The sequence below is a fragment of the Mesoplodon mirus genome (assembly GCF_964341445.2).
Source record: "Mesoplodon mirus genome assembly, chromosome: 16".
NCBI lineage: Eukaryota > Metazoa > Chordata > Mammalia > Artiodactyla > Ziphiidae > Mesoplodon > Mesoplodon mirus.
Window position 1 is genome coordinate 49,129,256 of NC_138992.1, and position 18,566 is coordinate 49,147,821.

Sequence of the window (18,566 nt, forward strand, 5' to 3'; positions counted from 1 at the left end):
AATTGTCTATGGTCTCTGTACTAATCATAGAAAAGGTTTATCTTAATGAAGACAACACAGCAAAATCGTTTTCATCTAGGTAAGCAGGCTGAATTTAATGACATTTAAAAGATATCTCATCACACTTAAAAAATTTTAAATATTACTTTTTTGACTAGAAGAATAATCGTACCAATGTCTGTAAAGACTTAACACCTTTCTCTTTTGTTTCTTAATTTTATTCATTCAGCCTCTGAACCTGTTTCCCATTACAAAGAACTTATGCCAGTGATTTCAAGATAAATGTTGTCATCTCCATACCCTTTCCTCTTGGGTTACATAGAGAGCTATGAACAACATAGAAAGATCCAAAGGATTATAACACAATATTTTTTTTTCTTTTTTTGCCGTACGCAGGCCTCTCACTGTTGTGGCCTCTCCCACTACGGAGCACAGGCTCTGGACGCGCAGGCTCAGCGGCCATGGCTCACGGGCCCAGCTGCTCTGCGGCATGTGGGATCTTCCCGGACCGGGGCACGAACCCCTGTCCCCTGCATCGGCAGGCAGACTCCCAACCACTGTGCCACCAAGGAAGCCCTATAACACAATTTTAAATGAAAAGATTTAGTCATGGACTATATAAATGACATTTTATTCATTATTATTTAAAGGTAATATTCAGGAAATAAAGTTGATTTATATTTAAAAACAGAGTTTCAGTTTAGGAATTTGAAAAATTTGGGAGCTGGATGATGGTAAGAGTTGCACAACAATGTGAATGTACCTAGTGTCACTGAACTGTACAATTAAATATGGTTAAAATGGTATGTTTTATATTATGTGACTTTTACCAAAATAAAAACATAAATAAATAAAGTTTTAAAGAGCCTCATCAAAACTCAAACTCATATTCTAAAACCTGAAAGCATTAGACCTTTATGAAAAGAACAAACTTGACTTTATCTTAAAAGTAAATTAGAAAGAGAAGAAAACCAGAAGGATTCATAGAAAGTGAATATCATGTATTGTTCTTTTCCTTCCTGTTGTTTTTCATGTGCCAGGAAATAGTCACAAGTCTAATAAAACTATTTTATTCCAATTTTCAGATCAGTTAGAAGAAGTCATGATAAGAAGGATAATTCCCACCTGGCTATTAGCATCAGCACTGGGACAGTTAAGGTCTCAGTTTAAATGGATACTAGTGATTAGAAAGATTGTTAAAGGGTATCTTCTTAATTCAGATAAACTCAAGTCCATTAGCCCAACAGACCAAAACACAGTTTTGGAGCAGAAGTGTGTCTGAGTATCAGCAAGACTGATGCAGCTTCAAGCAGAACATGCATTAGCTTAATGGATACCATTTCTCCTTGTAAAACTAGAGTACTAGAAAAAGAACAATATTAAAAAAAATAGTGCTAATGAATGTTATTTTTGAACTTTAATTTCAATATGGGGAAACACTTTTGAACATGTTTTCCTTATGAATATATATTTTTTGCTTTCCTAAAGGGTTAAGAAAGATCTTGGTTAGAAAGGACCTTGCATTTACTATTTCTATAAGGGTCCATACTAACGAAACTTTAACCAATATTAAACACTACTTATTTATTATTTTAAAATGTTTGTTTATATGAAGATAAATAGCATGTATGGCTAAATGGAAGCCAATTCTGAACAGAAATACATATCCAAAAAATTGAACACTGATAAATTTTCTAATTTCCATTTATACTACACCTTCTGAATTCATGGCACATTAAGATAAGTCATTCTTCTAAAGTATGAGTACTATATGTAAAATACTGTCATGCATATTAAATACCTGCCACTTTGCATAAGAAATTAAAAATAAGTGAGCATTTCTCTAATCACACAAACATGAGATTTGGAAAAATGTTGTACTAATTATTGATAGAGGAAATCCAGAGAAATATGGGTGGAAGAAATTTAAATTTTGAACACACCTCAGAAACTATTCCAAGAAAAGAATTTACTAATATAATACATTTATAGAATTTCACAGAAAATAACAGAGTATAACTTGTTACTTATTGAAAATTAGGGCAGATGAAGAAGGTCCAGACTTGGTGTTAAATTCCTTCCACCCCTTTCTACTTCCCCTTCTTCCCCCATTATCCCCTTTCCTCCATCCCACGCTCCAAGATAGGACAAATACTGGCTTAGAGCCTTTTACAAGTCAGGGCAGAAGGGATTATGGAGATTTGATGCCCAGCCTGATAGCCAAGAAAGTCATACCCTCACCTCAACTCTCTCACCAGATTCAAATCTTCATTCAAATCTCACCCTCTCATGACTCTGCTAGTTTATCTTACAGTTTAACCTGCCCTTACTACCTCTCTTACCCCCGGACCGGGGCACGAACCCGTGTCCCCTGTATCGGCAGGCAGACTCTCAACCACTGTGCCACCAGGGAAGCCCTACTATAGATATTTTTATGTATTTATGTACACATGATATATACACATTTATAGCAACATCAGAATTAGGAAATATAAAATAAAATTATATTTATAAAAAAGCAAGAGACAGAGACTTCCGGGTAAGATGGCGGAAGAGTAAGACGCGGAGATCACCTTCCTCCCCACAGATACACCAGAAATATAGCTACACGTGGAACAACTCCTACAGAACACCTACTGAACGCTGGCAGAAGACCCCAGACCTCCTAAAAGGCAAGAAACTCCCCACATACCTGGGTAGGGCAAAGCGGAGAGATCCGCACACAGAGGATCGGTGCCGAGCGGCACTCACCAGCCCGAGAGGCTTGTCTGCTCGCCCGCCGGGGCGCGCAGCGCTGGAAGCTGAGGCTCGGGCTTCGGTCAGAGCGCAGGGAGAGGACTGGGGCTGGCGGCGAGAACTCAGCCTGAAGGGGGCTAATGTGCCACAGCTAGCCGGGAGGGAGTCCGTGAAAACTCTGGAGCTGCCGAAGAGGCAAGAGACTTTTTCTTCCCTCTTGGTTTCCTGGTGCGCGAGGAGAGGGGATTAAGAGCGCTGCTTAAAGGGGCTCCACGGACGGGCGCGAGTCGCGACTGAAAGCGCGGAGCCCAGTGACAGGCGTGGGACGCTGGGGCTGCTGCTGCTGCCGCCAAGAAGCCTGTGTGCGAGCGCAGGTCACTGCCCACACCGCCCTTCCGGGAGCCTGTGCAGCCCGCCACTGCCGGGGTCCCGGGATCCAGGGGCGGCTTCCCTGGGAGAACGCACGGCGCGCCTCGGGGTGGTGCAACGTCACGCCGACCTCTGCCGCTGCAGGCTCGCCCAGCACTCCGTGCCCCTCCCTCCCTCCCGGCCTGAGTGAGCCAGAGTCCCCGAAGAGGCTGCTCCTTTAACCCTGTCCTATCTGAGCGAAGAGCAGACGCCCTCCGGCTACCTACACGCAGAGGCGGGGCCAAATCCAAAGCTGAGACCCAGGAGCTGTGAGAACAAAGAAGAGAAAGGGAAACCTCTCCCAGCAGCCTCAGAAGCAGCGGATTAAAGCTCCACAATCAACTTGATGTACCCTGCATCTGTGGAATACATGAATAGACAACACATCATCCCAAATTGAGGAGCCAGGAGTCAGTGCTGTGCCTCTGAGGTGGGAGAGCCAACTTCAGGACACTGGTCCACAAGAGACCTCCCAGCTCCACATAATATCAAACGGCGAAAATCTTCCAGAGATCTCCATCTCAACACCAGCACCCAGCTTCACTCAACGACCAGCAGGCTACAGTGCTGGACACCCTGAGCCAAACAACTAGCAAGACAGGAACACAACGCCACCCATTAGCAGAGAGGTGGCCTAAAATCATAAAAAGTCCACAGACACCCCAAAACACACCACCAGACGTGGACCTGCCCACCAGAAAGACAAGATCCAGCCTCATCCACCAGAACACAGGCACTAGTCCCCTCCACCAGGAAGCCTACACAACCCACTAAACCAACCTTAGCCACTGGGGACAGACACCAAAAACAACAGGAACTACGAACCTGCAGCCTGCAAAAAGGAGACCCCAAACACAGTAACATAAGCAAAATGAGAAGACAGAAAAACCCACAGCAGGAGAAGGAGCAAGACAAAAACCCACCAGAACTAACAAATGAAGAGGTAATAGGCACTCTACCTGAAAAAGAATTCAGAATAATGATGGTAAAGATGATCCAAGATTCTATTTCCCAGATCCAAAATCTTGGAAATAGAATAGACAAAATGCAAGAAACAGTTAACAAGGACCTAGAAGAACTAAAGATGAATCAAGCATCGATTAAAAACACAATAAATGAAATAAAAAATACTCTAGATGGGATCAATAGCAGAATAACTGAGGCAGAGGAACGGATAAGTGAGGTGGAAGATAAAATAGTGGAAATAACTGCTGCAGAGCAAAATAAAGAAAAAAGAATGAAAAGAACAGAGGACAGTCTCAGAGACCTCTGGGACAACATTAAACGCACCAACATTCGAATTATAGGGGTTCCAGAAGAAGAAGAGAAAAAGAAAGGGACTGAGAAAATATTTGAAGAGATTATAGTTGAAAACTTCCCTAATATGGGAAAGGAAATAGTTAATCAAGTCCAGGAGGCACAGAGAGTCCCATACAGAATAAATCCAAGGAGAAATACGCCAAGACACATATTAATCAAACTGTCAAAAATTAAACACAAAGAAATCATATTAAAAGCAGCAAGGGAAAAACAACAAATAACACACAAGGGAATCCCCATCAGGATAACAGCTGATCTCTCAGCAGAAACTCTACAAGCCAGAAGGGAGTGGCAGGACATACTTAAAGTGATGAAGGAGAAAAACCTGCAACCAAGATTACTCTACCCAGCAAGGATCTCATTCAGATTTGATGGAGAAATTAAAACGTTTACAGACAAGCAAAAGCTGAGAGAGTTCAGCACCACCAAACCAGCTTTACAACAAATGCTAAAGGAACTTCTCTAGGCAAGAAACACAACAGAAGGAATATACCTACAATAATGAACCCAAAACAATTAAGAAAATGGGAATAGGAACATACATATCGATAATTACCTTAAATGTAAATGGACTAAATGCTCCCACCAAAAGACACAGAGTGGCTGAATGGATACAAAAACAAGACCCATCTATATGCTGTCTACAAGAGACCCACTTCAGACCTAGAGACACATACAGACTGAAAGTAAGGGGATGGAAAAAGATATTCCATGCAAATGGAAACCAAAAGAAAGCTGGAGTAGCAATTCTCATATCAGACAAAATAGACTTTAAAATAAAGACTACTAGAAGAGACAAAGAAGGACACTACATAATGATCAAGGGATCGATCCAAGAAGAAGATATAACAATTGTAAATATTTATGCACCAAACATAGGAGCACCTCAATACATAAGGCAAATACTAACAGCCATAAAAGGAGAATTCGACAGTAACACAATCATAGTAGGGGACTTTAACACCCCACTTTCACCAATGGACAGATCATCCAAAATGAAAATAAATAAGGAAACACAAGCTTTAAATGATACATTAAACAAGATGGACTTAATTGATATTTATAGGACATTCCATCCAAAAACAACAGAATACACATTTTTCTCAAGTGCTCATGGAACATTCTCCAGGATAGATCATATCTTGGGTCACAAATCAAGCCTTGGTAAATTTAAGAAAATTGAAATTGTATCAAGTATCTTTTCTGACCACAATGCTATGAGACTAGATATCAATTACAGGAAAAGAGCTGTAAAAAATACAAACACATGGAGGCTAAACAATACAGTACTTAATAACAAAGTGATCACTGAAGAAATCAAAGGGGAAATTAAAAAATACCTAGAAACAAATGACAATGGAGACACGACGACCCAAAACCTATGGGATGCAGCAAAAGCAGTTCTAAGAGGGAAGTTTATAGCAATACAATCCCACCTTAAGAAACAGGAAACATCTCGAATAAACAACCTAACCTTGCACCTAAAGCAATTAGAGAAAGAAGAACAAAAACATCCCAAAGTTAGCAGAAGGAAAGAAATCATAAAAATCAGATCAGAAATAAATGAAAAAGAAATGAAGGAAACGATAGCAAAGATCAATAAAACTAAAAGCTGGTTCTTTGAGAAGATAAACAAAATTGATAAACCATTAGCCAGACTCATCAAGAAAAAAAGGGAGAAGACTCAAATCAATAGAATTAGAAATGAAAAAGGAGAAGTAACAACTGACACTACAGAAATACAAAAGATCATGAGAGATTACTATAAGCAACTCTATGCCAATAAAATGGACAACCTGGAAGAAATGGACAAATTCTTAGAAATGCACAACCTGCCAAGACTGAATCAGGAAGAAATAGAAAATATGAACAGACCAATCACAAGCACTGAAATTGAAACTGTGATAAAAAATCTTCCAACAAACAAAAGCCCAGGACCAGATGGCTTCACAGGCGAATTCTATCAAGCATTTAGAGAAGAGCTAACACCTATCCTTCTGAAACTCTTCCAAAATATAGCAGAGGGAGGAACACTCCCAAACTCATTCTACGAGGCCACCATCACCTTGATACCAAAACCAGGCAAGGATGTCACAAAGAAAGAAAACTACAGGCCAATATCACTGATGAACATAGATGCAAAAATCCTCAACAAAATACTAGCAAACAGAATCCAACAGCACATTAAAAGGATCATACACCATGATCAAGTGGGGTTTATTCCAGGAATGCAAGGATTCTTCAATATACGCAAATCAATCAACGTGATACACCATATTAACAAATTGAAGGAGAAAAACCATATGATCATCTCAATAGATGCAGAGAAAGCTTTCGACAAAATTCAACACCCATTTATGATAAAAACCCTGCAGAAAGTAGGCATAGAGGGAACTTTCCTCAACATAATAAAGGCCATATATGACAAACCCACAGCCAGCATCGTCCTCAATGGTGAAAAACTGAAACCATTTCCACTAAGATCAGGAACTAGACAAGGTTGCCCACTTTCACCACTCTTATTCAACCTAGTTTTGGAAGTTTTAGCCACAGCAATCAGAGAAGAAAAGGAAATAAAAGGAATCCAAATTGGAAAAGAAGAAGTAAAGCTGTCACTGTTTGCAGATGACATGATACTATACATAGAGAATCCTAAAGATGCTACCAGAAAACTACTAGAGTTAATCAATGAATTTGGTAAAGTTGCAGGATACAAAATTAATGCACAGAAATCTCTGGCATTCCTATATACTGATGATGAAAAATCTGAAAGTGAAATCAAGGAAACACTCCCATTTACCATTGCAACAAAAAGAATAAAATATCTAGGAATAAACCTACCTAAGGAGACAAAAGACCTGTATGCAGAAAATTATAAGACACTGATGAAAGAAATTAAAGATGATACAAATAGATGGAGAGATGTACCATGTTCTTGGATTGGAAGAATCAACATTGTGAAAATGACTCTACTACCCAAAGCAATCTACAGGTTCAATGCAATCCCTATCAAACTACCACTGGCATTTTTCACAGAACTAGAACAAAAAATTTCACAATTTGTATGGAAACACAAAAGACCCCGAATAGCCAAAGCAATCTTGAGAACGAAAAATGGAGCTGGAGGAATCAGGCTCCCTGACTTCAGACTATACTACAAAGCTACAGTAATCAAGACAGTATGGTACTGGCACAAAAACAGAAAGATAGATCAATGGAACAGGATAGAAAGCCCAGAGTTAAACCCACGGACATATGGTCACCTTATCTTTGATAAAGGAGGCAGGAATGTACAGTGGAGAAAGGACAGTCTCTTCAATAAGTGGTGCTGGGAAAACTGGATAGGGACATGTAAAAGTATGAGATTAGATCACTCCCTAACACCATACACAAAAATAAGCTCAAAATGGATTAAAGACCTAAATGTAAGGCCAGACACTATCAAACTCTTAGAGGAACACATAGGCAGAACACTCTATGACATAAATCACAGCAAGATCCTTTTGGACCCACCTCCTAGAGAAATGGAAATAAAGACAAAAATAAACACATGGGACCTAATGAAACTTAAAAGCTTTTGCACAGCAAAGGAAACCATAAACAAGACCAAAAGACAACCCTCAGAATGGGAGAAAATATTTGCAAATGAAGCAACTGACAAAGGATTAATCTCCAAAATTTATAAGCAGCTCATGCAGCTCAATAACAAAAAAACAAACAACCCAATCCAAAAATGGGCAGAAGACCTAAATAGACATTTCTCCACAGAAGATATACAGACTGCCAACAAACACATGAAAGGATGCTCAACATCTTTACTCATTAGAGAAATGCAAATCAAAACTACAATGAGATATCATCTCACACCAGTCAGAATGGCCATCATCAAAAAATCTAGAAACAATAAATGCTGGAGAGGGTGTGGAAAAAAGGGAACACTCTTGCACTGCTGGTGGGAATGTGAATTGGTACAGCCGCTATGGAGAACGGTATGGAGGTTCCTTAAAAAACTACAAATAGAACTACCATATGACCCAGCAATCCCACTACTGGGCATATACCCTGAGAAAAGCATAATTCAAAAAGAGACATGTACCAAAATGTTCATAGCAGCCCTATTTACAATAGCCCGGAGATGGAAACAACCTAAGTGTCCATCATCGGATGAATGGATAAAGAAGATGTGGCACATATATACAATGGAATATTACTCAGCCATAAAAAGAAATGAAATTGAGCTATTTGTAATGAGGTGGATAGACCTAGAGTCTGTCATACAGAGTGAAGTAAGTCAGAAAGAGAAAGACAAATACTGTATGCTAACACATATATATGGAATTTAAGAAAAAAAAAATGTCATGAAGAACATAGGGGTAAGACAGGAATAAAGACACAGACCTACTAGAGAATGGACTTGAGGATATGGGGAGGGGGAAGGGTAAGCTGTGACAAAGTGAAAGAGCGGCATGGACATATATACACTACCAAACGTGAGGTCGATAGCTAGTGGGAAGCAGCCGCATAGCACAGGGAGGTCAGCTCGGTACTTTGTGACCGCCTGGAGGGGTGGGATAGGGAGGGTGGGAGGGAGACGCAAAAGGGAGGGGATATGGAAACATATGTATATGTATAACTGATTAAATTTGTTATAAAAAAAAAAAAAAAAAAAAAAAAGCAAGAGACAGAATTAATCAATTTGATTACCAAAGTTAACCAGTGCTTACAGAAAAACTATAATCAATCCAAACAAAAATATTAAATTAATTAAATATTAAACTAAAAAACTAATGCTATATCCTAAAATTTTATTATTAAAATGTAGCATTACAGGGCTTCCCTGGTGGTGCAGTGGTTGAGAGTCCGCCTGCCGATGCAGGGGACAAGGGTTCGTGCCCTTGTCCAGGAAGATCCCACATGCCGCAGAGCAGCTGGGCCCATGAGCCAAGGCCGCTGAGCCTGCGCGTCCAGAGCACGTGCTCGGCAGCAGGAGAGGCCACAACAGTGAGAGGCCCGCCTACTGCAAAAAATAAATAAATAAATAAATAAATAAATTTAGCATTATATGTTTTTTTTTTTTGCATTATAATTAAGTTCACATTTCAAATGGCCATGAATTTAAATATTAGTTTATTTGAATCAAAATTTAAAAATTGAAACAGTCACCTCTTTAGGCAATATACCAATACTCCTTAACTACTCTTTATCTTCAGTAGTCAACAGATTTAATTAATCTCTCTTGTTCTTGACACACTCTTCTCATAAGAACTTCCTTTTCTTAGTGCTGAGGATACCCTCAGACTATCCTCTATGTACTGTACAGAAAGAGTCAGTTTTTTCCACCCTAAAAAATGTCTCTTCCATTTTCCCTAAAAATGGACAAACTGGTATTTTTCTGGTATTAAACCTCAATTCCCTCCCTTAAAAAATTGGATTAAATCTTAGACTTATTTAATTAAACTGGTGTTAGTGTCCAACTTTGAATTCTCTTTACCATTCTCTCTCAGTAGATGATACTGATAGATAGATGGAGAGATAGATAGATAGACAGATGATAGATAGATTTTCTATAGACATATTTATGAACACAGATATTCAAAACTAGAGGTATGAATATATGGACATGGGTATATAGGTGCAGGGGTTGTGTTGTACAATATTTCATGGAATTCCATATTTCTCTATTTCTTCTTTACATATACTCTGTCTTTTCATGGTATTTTTCATGATGTTCAAAGATCTGCTATACAGATTAAGGGTAATATTATTACTCTTGTTACATAGGCTTTAGTGAGCCTGCTGTTTTCAGGATCACATCATTCAGTTTTCTCTTTTTATTTGAATTTGGAGCACTAATTTGTAATACTGAATTTAATTTCCATCATGCTTGATGATTACTTTAGTAAATATAAGAAATGCATTTAACTGTGCCTACCACAAAGTAAATTCTGTATACAAGTTTACTGCTTTCATACTAAATTTTGACCCTCAGGCTTTCAAGATATTCCAACCATATCTGGGCTCTTAATAAAAAATCACTAAAGGAATGGAAGAACCATGAGCAAGAGTCAGCATAAACTCAAAACTATAAATACAGACCTCCAAATACCTCAAACACTAGAATTACCAGAATGTAAAATGCTTATATATGAAATGCTAAATAATACAAAGGTAATTTCTGGAAGGACTTGTGTAAAATAGAAATTTTTCTTATAAGTTTGGGGAAATTCATTAGATCAACTGATGGAGTGTGTTTTGGGTTTTTTTATGATTATTACAACAATTCCTTTTGGTATCTTCTAGTTTTCTAATTCATACTTCTCTTTCATTTGACATTTTATATTTTCTAGAAATGTATTCTTTCCATGTAGTTTTTCAATACATTAGAATAGACTTGTTTATGACACATACTTCTGAAATCTTTATTGTGTCTTTATTATATTTCATGTGCTTATAATGCTTTTTCCATAATGATTTTTTCTAAACAGCATTTTATTTCACAAATAGCTTGTTTCTGTGTAAATATTGCTTCTTAGTTCATAAATCTGTCTTTATTTCATTATTTTTTTAAATTCTTTTTTCTTGTTTTCTAATAAATGTATTTAACACTACACATTTCTTCTCTCTACTGCCCTAAATATACCTCATACATTTTGAAATATAGTGATTTTACTATGATTTGGTTGAGAGTTATTTCTTAATTCCTTTTTTAATCAGTGGGGCACAGCAACATGTATTTATTTCATTTCCAACATTTGGGACTATACATTTTCTATTCTTTTAAATCAATTTTAAGTTTTCTTGTTTGTTTTGTTTTGTTTTACACTTGACTCTATGTGATCATTATATACAATATATTTTGTAATTATTCCTTATTTTTTACATGCTGGGGAAAAAGTTCTGTTGATGTGGAGTTCTTCATATATATAAAAGTTTGACTTTTTAAAATTGTAACATTCAGTTTACAGTTGTTAATCTATTTGGTCTCTCAGTTCCTGAGAATGTTGTGTAACCAAACTAAAATGATTATGATTCTTTCTCTTTTTTTTATCACAACAGTTTTACACTGCATTCTATCCTGCTGTATATTAAGATTATTTCATCAGCTTAACTCACATAATTTAACTAAATGCATCATGCCATTAATATTTTTCTGTGGAAAGGTCTTCTATTTTAGTTTTTCCTCTTTTACACTTGTCAGTATTTCCTAGTCAGCTTTCCATTTTAGTATGTATAAATAAATGTCATTATTTTTGAAAGACTCCATAGTATGGAGGTATCATAATTTAGGTCATCATTTTTCTAAAGTTGAGGTTTTAAATGGTTCCAAGTCTTGCTATTTTAAAATATGCTACAATAAATTTCCTTCCTGGACATCTGCAGATAAGATAAGTGCACAGTTTTCTATAAATTCCTTATAAAACATGTAATAATAAATTCTGATAAATTTTGCTAAATCAGAAAATGAAATCTAATTATTGCTTTAATTGGCATGTCTTTGATATTTACTGAGGATTAAAGTTCATTTATTTATGTATTTACCACTTGCATACTTTTATGAATTTTCGTTCATACACACTGCCCATTTTCAATCCTGAAATTTTTGTCTTTTTTATCTGTAGTAACTCTTTATATATTATGGTTCTTTAATCTTCATCATTATATACATTGCAAATATTTACTTCTAGTTTCCTAAGAATGATTTTACTTGTTTACAATTTACCACATAATTTTTATGATTTTGTTTGTGGTCAAATCTGTTAAGAGTTTCTTCATAATATCCATATATTATTGAGAAGATTGTTACTAATAAAATGATTATATATTGTTTCAATAGATTTATAGGATTTTGCATTTTAATATTTCCTATAATTTACAATTTGAATAATGTATGAGCTAAGAATTTTCATCTCAAATGGATAGAAGTCCCAAAAACAGTTGTTGAAAATTCTACCTTATCCTCATTGATTTGAAATGTCCTTGATTTCATGTATAAATTGATATAAAGTTATGAAGGTTTTTCTGAACTTACTTTATTTCAATCCACTTTTTAAATTATTTTACTATTAGAATATGTTTTGATAACTGTGAGATAACTTTTCCCACTGAAATTTTACCAGATTTTCTTGGAACATATTAAATGTTTGCTCTTCCAGACAAAATTATGATGCTGAATATTTATGTTTGTCCCCTTCAGATTCCCTTTCTAACTTTCTCTACTCTGTTGGCTTTTTGTTAAATTTGGCCAATGAGAGTCAAAGGAAGGAGATAATAAATGAGAGAATTTGAGGTAGTTATTTCCCCCATCTGCCATTTTGATGGACTACTGTGTAGCAGAGGCTGAACACCTGTACTGAAGACCCCAATTGCCACAGGAAAAACCTGTAGATACAATGTGTAGTCAGATCCTGATAATTCCTCCCTCCCCTTTCCCCTTCAGACTTAGACTTTGTAATGATTTCCTACTATTGGAGGTCCCTGGGTGCGTCACCATCTTTTGTTAGTTTCCCAAAATCTTACACTCACTTTTGTAAGTAGTGCATTCCTTAGACTCTCTTTCATCATTCCCATCAAATATGCTGTCTATTTACTGCCAGAAGCCCAATTGATACCTACAATTTTCTTTTCAAATCCCATAGAGTATTCTGGCAACATTTTCATTTCCATTCTATTCAATTCATATACTAATTTACGTAGAAATGCATGTTCATCATATTCCAATCTAGTTTCTATTTTCCGAGTCTTTTTAATACCATCCCCCCAAATTATATAGTTTGTCTCATAAAGGATTTGCATTTTTCTCTTAGTTCATTTCTGGACATTTAAAATTCTGTTGATATTTTAAGTGATGTGTCCCATTATTTTGCATAGTTTTTGTTTCTTATATAAATTATGAATTGTTGACTTAAGAAATGGAAATTGATTCTTGTTGGTGCAGTAAAAGAGAAAGTTTTGAAGAAAGGATTGACATTTAACCCAAAGTCAATTACATTTATGGTGCCAGAGTCAGAATAATTCAAGCTTCATAATTGCCATACTTAAGATTTTTATTCCACAAAAGTAGTAGTGAACAAATTTGGGTCAGGTTCCAGATCCACAGAGGATTTATTTCTATTCAGTAGGGGTTGATCACCAAAGAAGAACTTAGATGACATTACCAATGATTGACTATATATATGCTCAGTAAACAGAAACATTTAAAAAAAAACATTTCAAATAACATAAGAAATGTAAGACTATCATCTTCCAAAAATATTTCTGATTCACTGATATCATTCTTTCTCTTACCTAGCATCATGATACTAGGAAAAAGATGCACATATATATATATATATATGTGTGTGTGTGTGTGTGTGTGTGTGTGTGTGTGTGTTTAGCTTGACTTTCAGAATCAAGTTCTATTTTCCACTGAAATGATAAATTGACCTTATCTCACAGGGTTCTTTAGAGGATCAAAGAGATAATCTTTATAAATAGCAATAAATTAATAGAAAAAATTATTTTCATATTTGTGTAGAAAAATCTTCTTTTTCACCTGATAATCATATATTTTAGCCATAAATTATAGTTAACCATGGTAATTGTACATTTAACAAGAATACACTGATTAGTGACTTCATTCTGACACTACCTAAACATCTACATTGATCTCAGTTCAATTACTTAAGCAATATTATTTTAGAGATGAATAATCACATACTAAATGGACTGGCCAACAAAGTACATGAATAATATGATGAATTTACCATTTGTACATAGTACAGATTATAATTAAATTTATTCATTATTTGAAATACTGATTTACCTCACAATAATCACTGATCATTGTGATTAATTTCACAATAACTAATTTTGATTCAAGATAATATTCCACTTGACATATCTTAACATAATTTGGACAGTGTAGCTAAATGGCTTGAGTAAAGAAATTTATTTTATTACATACATTCAGAACACTGGTTATTTATGCTCAAATTAGTTCAATCACTCTATAAGATATTTATGCAAAAGTACATTTCAGTACACCTACTGGTGATCCGGCTTCATTTTTGTACACACTATTATGACAAGAAAAATGTGTGGTTATTTTTTAATATTTTAATATTTTTCAAAACAACTTTAAAAAGATGTGATAAATCCTATTTTCATTTTTAAATGGAATATTAATGTTTGATAATTAGGTTTTGTGGACTCTTTATATTAATCATCTTTTATAATATCATTTGTTGATTTTTCTGAAACTATTGTTTTTCTCTTAATCTCATTACTTTCAAATGTTAGACAACTCAATACAAATTGCATACCCGTAGTTTCTTCTTATTGTTATCTCTATCTTTAACTTAATAATTAATCCATCTTAAATAAGTTTTCTGTTTTTCTAATAACACTTTTTATTTAGAAAATTACTAGCCTTTCCCCACTGATGTATAATACTTCTTCTATTATATATTATACACTATTGTCCTACACACTGGGCTCTTTTATAAGCTAACAGGCTAAATGGAATGAAATGAAAAAGTTGTTAGAGCTTTTATAAGAAATAAATTTACAGCATGTGTCAAAAATATCGTAATCTTTTAGCCACACTGATGAAATTTATCTAATTCTAAGAATTTTTCTTAAGGAAATAATCAGGTAAGTACTTAAATATATAAGTATTCAAAACCCTGTGTGTAAGATATTTTATGCAACTCAAATGATGATCAATAGGGAAATGTTTAAATAAAGTATGATAATCCATTGGATATATTATGCTTCCACTAAACTTCATAACTTTTAAAAACTGTTACTGACATTGAATATGTTAATTTTATAACGTCCAGTGGAAATGAGTTCCATTAACTCTATAGTATTCAACTTTGGTTAAAAATATACAAAAGCCATTGTTTCTGAATTAAAAATTTGGAAAAATATAGGAAAAGGTTGATGTCTGTAACAGTCAATGTTTTAAGAGTATAATTATAAGTAACTTATGCTTTGTAATCTTCTGTATACAATAAATGTACACATTGTTTATATATTATTTTCATAATTACATTAAATAAAACATTTTCTAAAATAATTTTAGAACAACTGATTCATAATGTGGTCTCTGGTAGAGGTATACAATAATTACACAATAAAAATAAATTGCTTTTGAGCAATATGGTATAATAGGAAGCCTGAGACCCCCCTTTCTCCCACAGAGACACTGATTCTACAGCAATCCATGGACGAATTCCACTTGTGAGAAATCCAGAAACTAAATAAGAGGCTCTTGTACTCCAGGCGAGCACAAAACCAGCTGCATCAAAGCTGGTAAAAAAATCCATGACACCCTCATGCCATAGTCTCTCCCCACGAGTACAGCTCCATACAATCAGGAGAAAACTCCCAGCTCCTGGTTTCTCCCTAGGAAGGGAAAGAGAAGGCTGGACTATGTGTACAAAGTTCTGAACTTTCAGGGGAGCTGCCTGAGGGATTGGATTCTGCCTTGTCTCTCTGAGATCATTGACAGAACTCAGCATACTCTAGAAGCCTGGTGGCCTCTGAGAGCAAATAAGAGCTGGGTAGCATGCTGCTTCTTCAGAACACACATGGTACAGCAGACAAAGTCCAGAACGGCTTGATGGCCTCTCCCTCAGGAGAAAGAGAAGAGTGGTGCATGCACACAAAGTTCTGGCTTTTCAGTGGGTTGCCTGATTTATATCTTGTCTGAATCTAAGCACTAATAGGAATAGGGTGCCAGGTTGAGGTCCACTGAGAACAAAAATTTTTCAGTGTGTACCAGAATCTACAGTACCGTATATAGACACTATGTGGCACTCCTGATTAGAACTTGGCAAACCTCTTCAACAAGGAGATTATACACACAAGCCTAGACAGAACACATCCCCAGAAAAGGCTTGAAAAACCTCTAGAATATCCAGCTGGGCTGACTGAAGAAGTTCCTCCCTGTGCAGAACCATTCCACAAAGACTTGGAGAAATAGTTGATTTTTTAAATTCCAAAGTTCCAGCAGAAGATAACAAGACATACAAAAAGCAGGGAGATATGGGATATTCAAAGGAACAAATAAAATCCTGAAAAAATGACCCGAAAGAAAGGGAGAAATACGAATTAACAGACAAAACATTTAAAATAAACATCATAAAGGTTTTCAATAAATTAAAAGAGAGCACAGAAAATAACTAACAGAATTCAGGAAAATGATGTATGAACAAAATGAGAATATCAAAAGAGATAGAAACTATGAAGAAGAACTAAATAGAAATTCTAGAATTGAAGAATAAAATAACTGAATTGAAAAATTCACTACAGGGCCTTAACAGCTCTTGACTAGACAGAAGAAAGAAAGAATCAACAAACTTGAAGACAGGACTTTTGAAATTACTGAGGCTTAGGAGCAAGAATAAAAAGAAGAAGAAGAAAGAAAAATGAAGAGAGCTTAACAGACTTGTGGGGCATCATCAAATAGAATAACATGTACACTATAGGAATCCCAGAGGAGAAGAGAAAGTGGCAGAGAACCTATTTGAAGTAATAATGGCTAAAAACTTTTCAAATTTGAGAAAAAGTGGACATACAAATTCAAGAAGCTCAATTCACTCCAACCAGGATAAATCTAAGAAGACCTACACAAAGACACATTATAATAAAACTGTTAAAAGTCATAGGCAAAGAGAGAGTTTTGAAAGCAACAATAAAAAGCTACTCATCACATACAAGGAAGTTCTAGAGATCTGTTGTACAACATTATACTTATAATTAACAATAAAGTACTTAAAAATTGTTGTGTAGGTCTCATGGTTTGTGTTTCTTACACAATAAAAATATATTGTTAAGATTTAGCCTCTGAGTTACTAACAGATTTTTTTATTACTTCTCCATCAAAATATACCCTGAGTAATATGCACAAACATACACACACACAAAATTTCCTATGAACAAAAATGTCTCAATTGAGATCTTGTTAATCAATCATTGACCTAAGGTAGAAGGCATGTAATTTTAAATTTTGACAAAATATTTTTCTCTGTTGAAACTCCAAAATTATGATTACTTAAGATGTTTTTACAGAGACAACTGAAAATGGTATCAGAAACATTTTAGTCAAATTTCTAGAGGTACTGAAACTATGTTTTTTTCTAAGTTTGAAGACTCATCCTTCTATCTAAAAATGCAACTGTAGAAACAAAACTAACCAAATTATTTAATTTAATTAAATGATTAACTTGGACCTCCTTTCTTGAACAAACACTTAAGTTTTTCAAAAAGTTTGAAATACAGTTGACTTGACAAGGCAAAAAATGAAATGTAAAGCAAGTATAGGAGAGTTAAATATTCCTGGATTGTAATTCAAAATATTTCAGTTATGTCTTTAGGAGTTAAAAGAACATCTATACAGTGTCACATATGTAAAAAGCAAGGAGCAATCAAAAATTTTTGTTCACTTCATGTGAAACTTGAACTTGATTTAGAAGGTGTCATTATTCTAAGAAACTTTCAACTTAGACATATTTTTTAAATTTTATTCAGATCACTTTTAACTTTATGCAGATCATTTTGAGTAGTGGAACTACAAATCAAAAAGAAAAAAAAACAAAAACATGAAAGGACATCAAAATAAATTATACAGACTCATACACATTACACTTATCACCTATTTCAGTGTAATACAAACATTTATAAGCTACATAGAATATATTTTTCCTGATTGGTTGATTCAGTCTCTATTATTTTCAAACTCCACAATTTGTACAGTTAATTTCTTTCTCATAGAGAAATGTTATTTTGCATCAGGTAGAATATGCAGAAGTTTTCCCTCAGTAGTGGGGAAAAATTAGACCCAAGCTAAATCTAAGAAAGATTAAAAGCAAGATATAAAAATATTGAACTGCTGTCAAGTACTAAACTTGGACCCTGAGCAAAGTTCAAGAAAATGTGGAGAAATAGAAACAAATATTCATGACTGAAAAAGTAAAATTTAGAATACTTGAAATTCAATACAAAAATACAAAACATGCATGCAGAAAAAAAAAACAATGAGTATATAACTCATAATGAAGAGAAAACTAAATTAATTGAAAGTATACCAGAAGTGATATAAAGGACAGAATAAGAAG